The 11,363-nt window shown below is 35.7% G+C and overlaps 1 pseudogene; it reads right to left on the bottom strand.

Annotated features, from left to right (window-relative positions):
- Positions 1-7,387: 7,387 nt before the first annotated feature.
- LOC145164956 (putative RNA 3'-terminal phosphate cyclase-like protein) lies at positions 7,388-9,626 on the bottom strand (annotated as a pseudogene).
- Between the last annotated feature and the right edge of the window lie 1,737 nt (positions 9,627-11,363).

Below are 11,363 nucleotides of genomic sequence, written 5' to 3'. Positions count from 1 at the left end.
GATGAAGCTAAAGTACCCTCACCTATTCTATCGTTCATAGTTCTATCTTTCAAAAGAATTTTGGGACGAAATTCCCTCTAACGGGGGATGATGTCACAACTAGCATTTATGGCTAGGAAATTTTGTCCTCATGTACTCAACTTTTGTGTAATGTGTAACTTTAAGTTGATATTATACACTATGCTCATTCAAAATCAACCATTTAAATCAAACTCACTCATGAAATTCAAAACCTAACTCAATACATCTCATATACTCAACTGTAGTTTTGAAACCCTAATATCCCGGTTCAAACTCAGAATGGACCAAGATCCTCTTATTGGGCCTAATGGGCCAGTAAACTTTCAATTTAGCTATTATGGGCCAAGGAACTCCATTTGGACTCTAATTGGACCCACTTTCATTAAACTATAACCTTTTGGGCCATGTTGGGCCTAAAATATCTCACTTCATTTTCATGGGCCTTTATGGGCCGTGAACAATCTTCTTGAACCTAAAGGGGTCGTAACCCATTCTGTTCACTCTTTTGGGCCGTAAACCCAAATTCTTTCATCATTTTGGGCCGTAAACCGTCAAATGGGCCCAATAGGCCAAAAACCTTCATTGTGGGCCACATAATTTAGAATATATTCAAAATGGCCCAAACATTTCTTTCTCTTTTCCTTCCCTCCCATTCTGGACCATATATACATATAAAAAAAGGATAAATAAGAGGATAATTAGAGTTGCCACCTAATTATTGTTTAATAGATTTCCAAGCAATTAACCTTCATGTAATAACCACACATCAAATCACTCCCTCCCTCTTCTTCTAGCCTTGGCCGAGAATCCCAACACCACCCACACTTTACTCACTTCTCAAACTCAAAAATCCTATCTAGAGCTCTCAAGGAAATTTCACCTCCATTCTTCCAAATTTTCGTGAGTTGTAAGTGTGCAACTAGATCACTTCATCAAGATCCATCCATTCTTTGTAAGATACTTTCTCATCAAAGTGTTTAACTTCATTTTATGATAATCTTCACTCCTTAACACTCTATTTCATGATCCATGCGCTTAGAACTTCCTAGAACTCGAAAATCTCTTCAAGGAAGCTTGTTAGAGCCGAAAACTCCTCCAATCTTCTTCCAAAACCAATCCATCGACCCCAATGTGAGTTCATACCCCCTATTTTCGGTTTTTACTATGTTTTTGGGGAGAATACAAGTTGTTTTGTGTAGATCTATGAGTATATGCATGATTATATGTGTTTTTCATGATATAAGTTGTGGTTATGTGTTAAAAACTTCATAAACTTGAAAATATGCTAAAATATGATGATAAACCTCAAACGTAGTGCATGTAGTGTAGTGACTCTCGTATGCCGAAATGGCGCACCAGGCGCCTAGCCATTTCGCTCAATTCACGAGTGGCCTCTTCCGTTCTCTGTTCTGCTAAGGCTGTCCTAGCCTTAGCCTTAATGAGTTGTTGCCTTAGGGTGATCACTTCCTCCTCTAAGGAGTGTAGACGGTCAGTGGGGTCCTCCGGCTCTGCGGGCTGGATTGGTATTGTACCCGATGGGTAAGGCTCGCTAAGGATTCCTCTGGCGCCTTCATCCTCGTCTGACTCCTCATCAGAATCGTCTCCCTCATAGTCCATCTCCATGTACTCCTCAGGACCCACTTCTAGGTTTTCTTCATGAACCTCTCCTGGTTCTTCCTCGATCCATTTGTTGGTCACTATGGCAGGGTAATAGGGGTCTTCGTGGTGAGATTCAGCCATGTTGCCTTTGCGAACATCGAGGCGTGAGAAGCATGTAGAAAGTGTATGTGCAACGGTTATATGATATCCCAAAATGCTCCTATAGTATTTTAATTGTCTACATTTGATTTCCTTAAAACTTTTTGGATACGAGGTTGGTAAGTTTCTAGATTCATTGCCCACCATGATCACTCCCAAGCACATGTTGGTCGTATTTTGAATAAATATAATTGATCAGGCTATATTTACCCCCAATACGACTACATAACTGCCCATGTTTAACCGAGATGTTCAATTCCTCCAAAGACTTTTACTGTTTCTTATTGTGTCAATACCCTAAAATGTACACATAGGTATGTATTTTATTTTGTTCAAAGTATTTTAGCCCCAATGTATTTATAGTTGCATATCTTGTATGATTAGATATGCCAGTTCACTATAAACATTGCTCTGATACCAATCTGCCACACCCCCGAACCAGAACGGCGGAAACGTATGGGGGTTGGGTGAGTTCATCTTGTAATATCATCACAGTGTAAATAATTGAATCACGACAACATCATCATCACACATACAATAATACAACCATCATTGTTTACATAAATATATTGGATTACAAATTACATGCCAAAATAATAAGTGTATGATGATAACAAAAATACAACAAAATCCATAAGTTCTTGATGACCAATCCGCTTAACGATTTCCTAAGAATACAAGTTCTTTTGAAAACGGTCAACATATATAATGTTGGTGAGTTCATAAGCATGTTTGTAAGAAAAGTTTTGTATCATTTGTAAACTTCCAGAAAATCCGATATTTTCCGCAAAAATTATTTGAGGGTTTTGTTTCAAATCTTGTATTATAGCATGTGTGTTCATATTTTGAAAATGTATAAGAGAGAGTTCCAGAAACTTCTATATTTTCTGTTGTAAGTAAAATGTAAGGTATCGTGTTTGTTTCCCAGAAAATCCGATATTTTCTGTCTGTAAAAGAGTTGTAGTCTTCAAACCATAAGACCCGAGGGTTGTAGAAATGATTAGCTCGTACGTGTATCAAAAGTATAGTATATGTATTCCGTAAATCTGTACAGTGTTTGTTAATCTCTATGTGAGTCATTATAACCATGCTTGATATGACTGATCTGCCTGTCATGACGTTTTTCAGGCGTCGACTTGTTTAAGGTAAGACATTTGTCACCCTAGACTGGCCTAGTCTAGCTGTAGCGAACAGCTCAGGTGTGGGGCTGTTAACCCCGTATAGATCTATACACAAACTTTTGCTCTCCCTCCAGGAGACTCTAGTTATAACTACAGGACTTAAAGTTGTACAATAGGTAGGTACGAACGAAAGAACGTCTCACAAGAACCTTATCTAAATTTACGCGAACAGTGTAACATACTATTTAATGTTTTAAATAATGTTTCCGTGTATGTATTTAGGTTACAAGGCCCAACGTGTATGTACATGAATGAATGAGACCCAATAAGCATGAAATGTGTATACAAGGTCCGTCGAGCATGTAAATGGGTCAACAAAGCCCAATGAACATGTAAAGAGTATACAGGACCTATCAAGCATATAAATGGGTCACTAAGACCCGATAAACATGTAATGAACGTATCAGGCCCAATAAGCATGTAAATGGACCACGAAGGCCCAATAACATGAAAATGGGTAAGCAATGCCCAATAAAAGTGAGAATGACGTAATTAGCCCATTTGTTATTATATTGTTTGTTTTAGCTCAATTATTTACCAAAATGAAATAAAAGGGCCCACTTTTTGTAAAAATGACAGTCTTGGCCCATTAAGCCGAGAATTTACAATTAAGGCACAATTTTTGGTAAAAATGACACTTTAAGCCCATAAAGACCGAAAGTTTATATTTAAGGGCTCATTTTGAATAAAATGACATTTTCAGGCCATTTTTTATAGAAATAACATTTTTGGCCCAAATTTAATAGCAATGACATTTCAGCTCATTTAATCGAAAATTTACATTTTTGGCCCATGTTTGTTTAAAATTACCATTTAATCCATAAAAAGTCGATAATTACCTTTTTAGGCCCATGTAAACCGTGAATTTTTTTTAAATAAGACCCATTTTTTTTAAAATTGACAAGTTTGGCCCATTAAAACCATGAAGGCCCAAATGGAAGCCCATTTTGTTAAAAAAATTTCATTTTTGGCCCCTTTAAAACCGTGGATATCATAAAGATCTAGATTTATCTAAAAATAACTCTTTTGGTCCTCTCAAAACCGTGAGTTGTCAAAAAGACTTTACTTTTTGTTTATTTGTCAATTATGGCCCCTTATATGGTTTTGTTTAGTTTTATGGTGTTCCTTAACATGTTTAATCCTTTCAACTTCATAGTAAGTTGCATATGATGATTTAGTTTACAAACATCACCAAACTTTAGTAGATCTCGAGTTTTTATGAAGTTTTAACAAGTTTTCATATCATAATCACATCATATAACATGAAAACACACATATACATGCATAAATACATAGATCTAACACAAAAGCAACTTGTATCCTCCCCCAAAACATAGTAAAAACTGAAAACAAGGGGGTATCAACTCACATTGGGTAATGGATTTGGTTTTGAAGAGAACTTAGAAGGAGATTTCGGCCTTAGCAAACTCCTTTGAGAATATCTTTGAACTTATGGAGTTGTAAGAAGCATTAATCACGAATGGAGTGTTTAGGAGGAATGATCTATCATAAAAATGAAGTTAAACGTCTTGAATAGAAAAGTAGCATACCAAGAATGAATGGATTTTGATGAAGTATCCTTGGACACAAACATAAGCACACACGAATTTGAAGAGAAAGGATGGATGAATTCTCGGAGTTCTAGAGAGAGTTTTTGGTGTAGTTGTAATGAAAAGAAGATGAGAGTGGTGGGATGCACCTTGGCCAAGAATTAAGAAGAGAGAAAGAGAGAGAGAGATTAAGTGGTTTTTACATGATGGTTTAGAGTCTAGAAACATGAGATTTGTTGCTTGGATTACTACTAAACATTAGTGAGGTGGGAACACCCTAATTATCCTCTTATCTTTCCTTTTTTTTTTAAAAACGAGGATGAGAGAGGGGTAGGAGAAAAGATTAAAACATTGGGCTTGAACTTGATAGCCATCGAAAGCATGTAGCCCAATAATAATTTTCGGCCCATTGGGCCCACATATGTGTTTACGGCCCAAAATGGCAAAGGAAATGGGTTTTCGGCCCAATAAAATTAAACAAGTGGTTTTTCGCCCAATAAGGCCCAAGAAAATAAAGTGAGAAATTTAAGGCTCATGAAGAGTCTTATGGCCCAAAATGCTGTAGTTTAATGAATGTGGGTCCAACTACGGCCCAAATGGGGTTTCTTAAGCCAAAATAATCAAGTTGAGGGTTTATTGGCCCATTAGGCCCAATAAATGATTCATGGCCCTATAATATGTTTGAACTGGAAAATTAGGGTTACAAGCCCTAAGTTGAGTGAGTTAATGCATTGAATTAGGTTTAGGGCTTCACGAGTGAGTTTTGATTTGAATAGTTGTTTTTGAATGAGTGACATGTATAAAATCGACTTGGAGTTACAAGATACATCAAAGGTTAATCATACATAGAAAGAATTTCCTAGCCAAACATGCTAGTTGTGACATTTAGTCAGTTCGATCAATCCAGTACTTCCGAACCCATCTGTTTCAGATCCTTTTGGATCCATCCTACCTATTCCACCTGTTCAACCTACATGAACCACTCCACCTATTGCACTTGTTCCCCTAGTTCCGAACAACCCGTATGAAGAAAACTTTGATCCAGAAGTCGCTGATTCCGAAACTTCGTTTCCAGCAAGAGTTTGCACTTCTATCCATGAAGTATAGACGGCCTTGGAGTCCTAATAAAAAACCTTCTCAAAATAGATTACAAGCTCCTCATCAAAGAAATCCTCAACCTTACCCTAAACCAACTGAAAATCCACCAGTGTATCAACCCAACATTCCTAATCACTCCTCAGAACCTCAGGAAGTTCCGAACTCACCCAAGTGGTCACAGAAACCATTATGTAAAGGACTGTTTGGCTTATTTTCCACAAAAACTGAAGGTGAAAGACTCTGTCTGCTATGCTCGTCGAGCACAAGAACTTGCTGAAAGTGAAAAGGCATTTTTCACCACGGTTTCAAGAAATGTTGATGGGTATTGGTCAAGAAATGTTGATGGGTATTGGTCATCTGGTGATGAAGGTGAATGAAATTCTTGGAAAAATGTATGTCTTATGGCTAGACAGATAATTGAGTGTGATAAAGGATACTGGTCTTCCGGTTCGTAAGTTGATGATGAAGATGTTGAGCCAAATTACTGCTACATGGCTACCAATGACCACCTGGCTAAGCGTCATCCAGCATGTAAAATCTATGATTACTAATAATATTTTTGATTTATCTTTTTGCGAACTTTATGTAACTCAAATTCAATCAGATATGACAGTTATTCATTAAGCATATGAGTCTGCCCTAGAAGTTAGTGAGAAGTTGGATAGTAAGTTGACCCGACGTAGATTACGATTCAAAGACCGCAAGCTGAAGATTGAATCTTTAGAGAGAGAAATTGTAATGGCCAAAGATGAATGTATTATTTTGAATGACAAATATGAAATTTAAATTAGTGAAAGAAATCTTTTGGTTAATGATAACAAGCATCTTAATGGTAAAATTGATAGTTTGCAAAACTCAATTGATGTTATTGAATCTAATGAAAGGATGACACATAGTTCATCACCCCTGGTCCAAAGCACATGGTCTTGGAAGCGAGTTTCCGAAGCCTATTGCTCGTCCCCTGAAGGAACTTCAAAATTTAACATTTATGGGAGATATTCTGAATCAAACTTATTCGAATACCCCTGAATCACACTAACGAGTAAGAACAATAAACTCATTCATAATGAACCAAATTAATGGTTTGTTTGTAAATTGATGCATGTGTTTTTATAAGTAACTAGTAAAAATCCCCCACGCCATTGGCTCAGGTTCGAATAAGTTTATTTCACCCATATAAGCAACAAAATTTTTGTACCATGGTCTATTGATTACAAATTAAAGATGAGTGACCTATATAGAAAATTGTGTGTTATTGGTTTTCATAATATGACATCAACCATTTCATCCTAGTATAACTGCATATCTTTCAAAATTTAATATTGTTATGGGAAAAATGACAATAGAATGCTATAATAAACAAATTACTGGAAGTACCTATTGTTTCTTGCATTTAACCAAAAACATTATCTCCAAAATTATATATAGAAGTGAGAAATTTAAGGAAATTGCATACATCCAACACAATTGATTATAGGCAAGAAAAGCTCAAAATAGAATAGAGATCAAAACTCACATGGCAATACTCATGTACTAAAACCAAGAAAAAAAGAAGCATTAAATGATTTACCCATAAATCTATTAATTTCTTCCAGCCCATCTGGAATAACAAATTCTTTGTCTCACCTTCCATTCAATTTCCACTTTGCTCATCTTGTTTGAGATCGGAGACGCTAATATTTTCTGTAACCACTTCCTTGTCCTATGTGATGGATTTGATCGGTACGTGACTAGTTCTTGATTGAGTGAAAATTTTATATGGAGAGAAGGATAACTGGGTTAGAGATGAGATGGGTCTTTTCGGCTGAGAGAGTTTACAGGTTGAGAAGACGTAATTACTGATGGAAGCCATGGTTGAGGGTTGTTTGATCGTATGAACCCAATCCCTGCATTTATCAACAGTGAATACATGAAATCAGGACTTGCTGAATTAAAAAACTGGTGTTCTTAGACAACCGATGAGGTGTTTTGAAGTTTTAACACTTTATTTTATACTTTTATTTATATATTTCTATTTTTTAAGCAAAAGGACTGCATGTTATCGAATTTTTGGTATATTATGTTTTTGACATTTTGTTTTGTAAAATTTTAATTATTTTCAAGGATCCAATTTCGTGACACAGTTCTTTTGTCAAGAAATATATAATTGAATTAAAGTTATTCATCAAATACTAAAAAAACGTTGGAAGAAATATATCGATATGCTGTAAAGAAAAAAAACCTTGGAACTCATTTGTCAATAAGCCTTAGAAAAAAATGTTAAGATTGAAACAAAATTGTACATGAAATGTTGTTAGAAGATGAATTCAAGACAATTTGTGTGAAAAATTTTCAATCCACATCCAATGCATTTAAGCATGACCGTACATGGGTCGGGTTTAATCACAAACTTTACTCCAAGAAGTTCTCTTATATTTCTCAGTGCCTCAATCCCATAGGCACAACCCAACATACAATTTGTTTTTTTTATTTAGTAAAAACATGACTTAATCCCATAATCTACACATTATATAAAATAAACATAAAAAGTTATCCATGTAATGTGACAAACCTGGTGTGAAAAATCAATGACACCACCTTGCTCGAGCTCTCCAACTAAAAGGGATGCAATTTGCTCACCAAATTCCTCTGGTGGCATTAGTTCTTTCTTTTCATCAACATCCATGTCATTGTCATCATCCCCTATGACATAAGAGTTTCTGGTATCCACTGATATAAAACATCCAGCTGTCGTTTCAGCAACCAATGAAATCCCATAACCAGGTGAACTGGCAATCAAAAACATTAAATTACTAAATTATTTATTATCAAACACATTTTAAAAGAAAATTGCAACTAATTTGAAATGATACATACTTTCCACCTTGTGTACCACCTTTATGATCAGTAAATATGTGAACATCAGGAAGGTAGTGATTAAAGATTCCACGAGCAACATGTATCATTGTATTTTCAAATTGAACCAATACTATTGTAGAGAAATTAATTCCCCTAATTCTTTTCACCATACCTTCATCAGCCAATGTCACAGCCTGCAAAGTATGTAAAAAATAATAAGATATGATATGAAAAATATGAACTTGTGTCAAATGGGTAAGAAGATTGACATTTAGAAAGTCAACTATTACCTACTACTACTACAATACATCCATAAGCCGAAACCATTACTCTAAGCATCATCTGAAAGTTCAAAATCTTGGTTTACCTTAAGGACATTGGTAGATGCAACATTTACAGGTCTACAAAGGTTAAAAATCTTTAATTTCCTACAGTAGCCATTGAGATACTCAACAACTACATCAGTAAGTTTAAACTAGTTCCTTAGATGGAAAACCTCCAACCTACTTTAACTTCAGTCATGATGCTTTTTTGATTAGTTTAGTGTTGACCACACCATTCATCTTAAATTTATTCCAAACCATTTATGTATCTATTAAAACAATGGTACTAATAGTTATAGGTATGTTTAGCACGTTCATTTAAGATGTAAGAGGCGTCATTACCTAATTATCCTCGCTTTGGTAATCCTTGTAAAAAAGATACGAAGGTAATCGAATCTCCATCTGCACATGATTCATTTCATACTGTTAATATAAGCTCTAGATCAAGAACCATGTAATTTTCAAATTTCGATATAATAGAGATATGATTTCACCATTTCATGTCTACTTTCAAAGTTAGATTTAGTAAGGATCCATTAGCATCTTGTATCACTAAGAACGTATCAATAATTTGAAGATCTGGCACTAATGTGAAGTAATTCATCTCTTTGTTCTTCAATAGAAATTCATATAAATTTCATAAGAATTTAGGATACTCACCTTCTGTAGCGGTGAAATATGCCTCTCACGACACTGCCTGGACTGCTCCAATCTGCACACAACAGTTCAATTAATTAATCTCGGATCATTTTGTGTGTGTGTGAGAGAGAGAGAGAGAGAGGTGTACACCTACGGCCTTGATGAAGCTGCCAGCCATATGATTGAGAAGATGATGACCTAATCGAAGAAACCTCCATTCCTGTTGAAGCTTTGAACCATGTAAAGAATTGGATCAATAGTTAGAAATTGTTTAAAACATAAGAACACTCACAAAAAAGAATAGGTACAGAAAAACACACACCAAGATCAATCGGAATAACTATAGAGTAAAAAGATACTAACCTTGAAATTGTTTTGCATTGAAATGCTTTGATTGGAAACGAAGAGTTTCTTCCTTGGTACTGAGCCACCACAGTCGCAGTACAAAAAGATACTAACGTTAAAATTGATTAGCCCTAATAGTAGTGAAGTCACAAAGAAAACAAATCGATGGAAACAAAGGATAAAGAATGACCAACCTTAACGTCGGTAAAGAACAATAGGGAGGCCGTGGAGCAAGCGATTAGGAGCATCAAGAGGAGATAATGAATATGCAGGTCGGGTGGAATGGGATACCTGGATTAAAGAAGCGATGGAAAAGGAGGTGGGATACCTCGATTAAAGTGATAAAGTGCTTGGGTAGTGAAGTCACCCCAAGTTGCCACAACCATAAGTTTGAAGAAGAAGAGAGAGCTCAAGGAGTGGGAGATGTGAAAGAATGGGAAGAGAAAGAGCATATCAATGTGCGATAGGTTCGAAAGTGTTGCCTAATGGTGGTTCGTTGAGTTCTTCTGCACCAGTAGACATCATCTGTACGTATTTGGTTGTTGGAGATGAATGGCAACCTAATTCCACACCGATGAGGACATATCAACGGAAGAAGGTAGAGGTAGGTATCCATGGCGACTTACGACGTATAAAGTGATGGTGACGGTGAGAACTTGGTTTCACCTGTGAAGATCAAGAATAAAGGAGGTGGTCTTTGTCGTGAACCACCGACGGTGCAAATCTAGGGTTTACGGAGGCTAGCAACTGACATGTTGTGTCTTCCTTGGTGGTGCGGTGGTGTTAACAGGGGTGGCTGAGGGTCGTAGGAGGTGGGAGCGGTGACTTTGAAACTGAGTAGGAGGTGTCGACCTCATTGTTTGATCGGAAGCCAAAAAAGGGAAACGGAGATCACCTGTGTGGTAGAAAAAGTAAGCGGTGGAGACGTCCGAATATTGGGTGAATAGGAGGTAGAGGGAGTAAACTTGCCAAACCCTAAAACTATTGTGGCCGAATTCTGAAGTGTGATAACTTAACTGTTCCTCAAGCTCTTATGCATTAATATATATATATATATATATATATATATATATATATATATATATATATATATATATATATATATATATATATATATATATATAAACAGATCAGGTGAGGACTCTTTTTAGAGTAAGGACTCGTGAGAACACTTTAAAAAAAATACAAATCATAAAATCTAGAATAGTACTACGTCTGGGAGAAAAAAATTTGGAAAAAAAAAATTGCATCATTAAAATTGAAGCATCGATCAGTTTTATGATCCATGATTCAACTTTTATGATCCATGATTCAATTTTAATGATGCAAAAAAAATCCAATTTTTTTCTACCGGATATAGTACTATGCTCGATTTTATGATTTGTATTTTATTTATATTTTTTTAAATTTTTTTATGGTGTCCGCACGAGTCCTCACTTTAAAAAGAGTCGTCACAGGAACCGGACCCTTTATATATATATATATATATATATATATATATATATATATATATATATATATATATATATATATATATATATAGGTGAGATCCGTTGAGAACTCATAGTTTCCCGAGAACCCGAAAGTAAAAGTGAAGCGTTGGATCAAAA

This window comes from Lactuca virosa, chromosome 3 (genome assembly GCF_052849685.1).
Source record: "Lactuca virosa cultivar CGN04683 chromosome 3, Lactuca_virosa_CGN04683_v6, whole genome shotgun sequence".
Lineage (NCBI taxonomy): Eukaryota > Viridiplantae > Streptophyta > Magnoliopsida > Asterales > Asteraceae > Lactuca > Lactuca virosa.
This window is presented reverse-complemented; position numbering and strand designations above follow the sequence as displayed.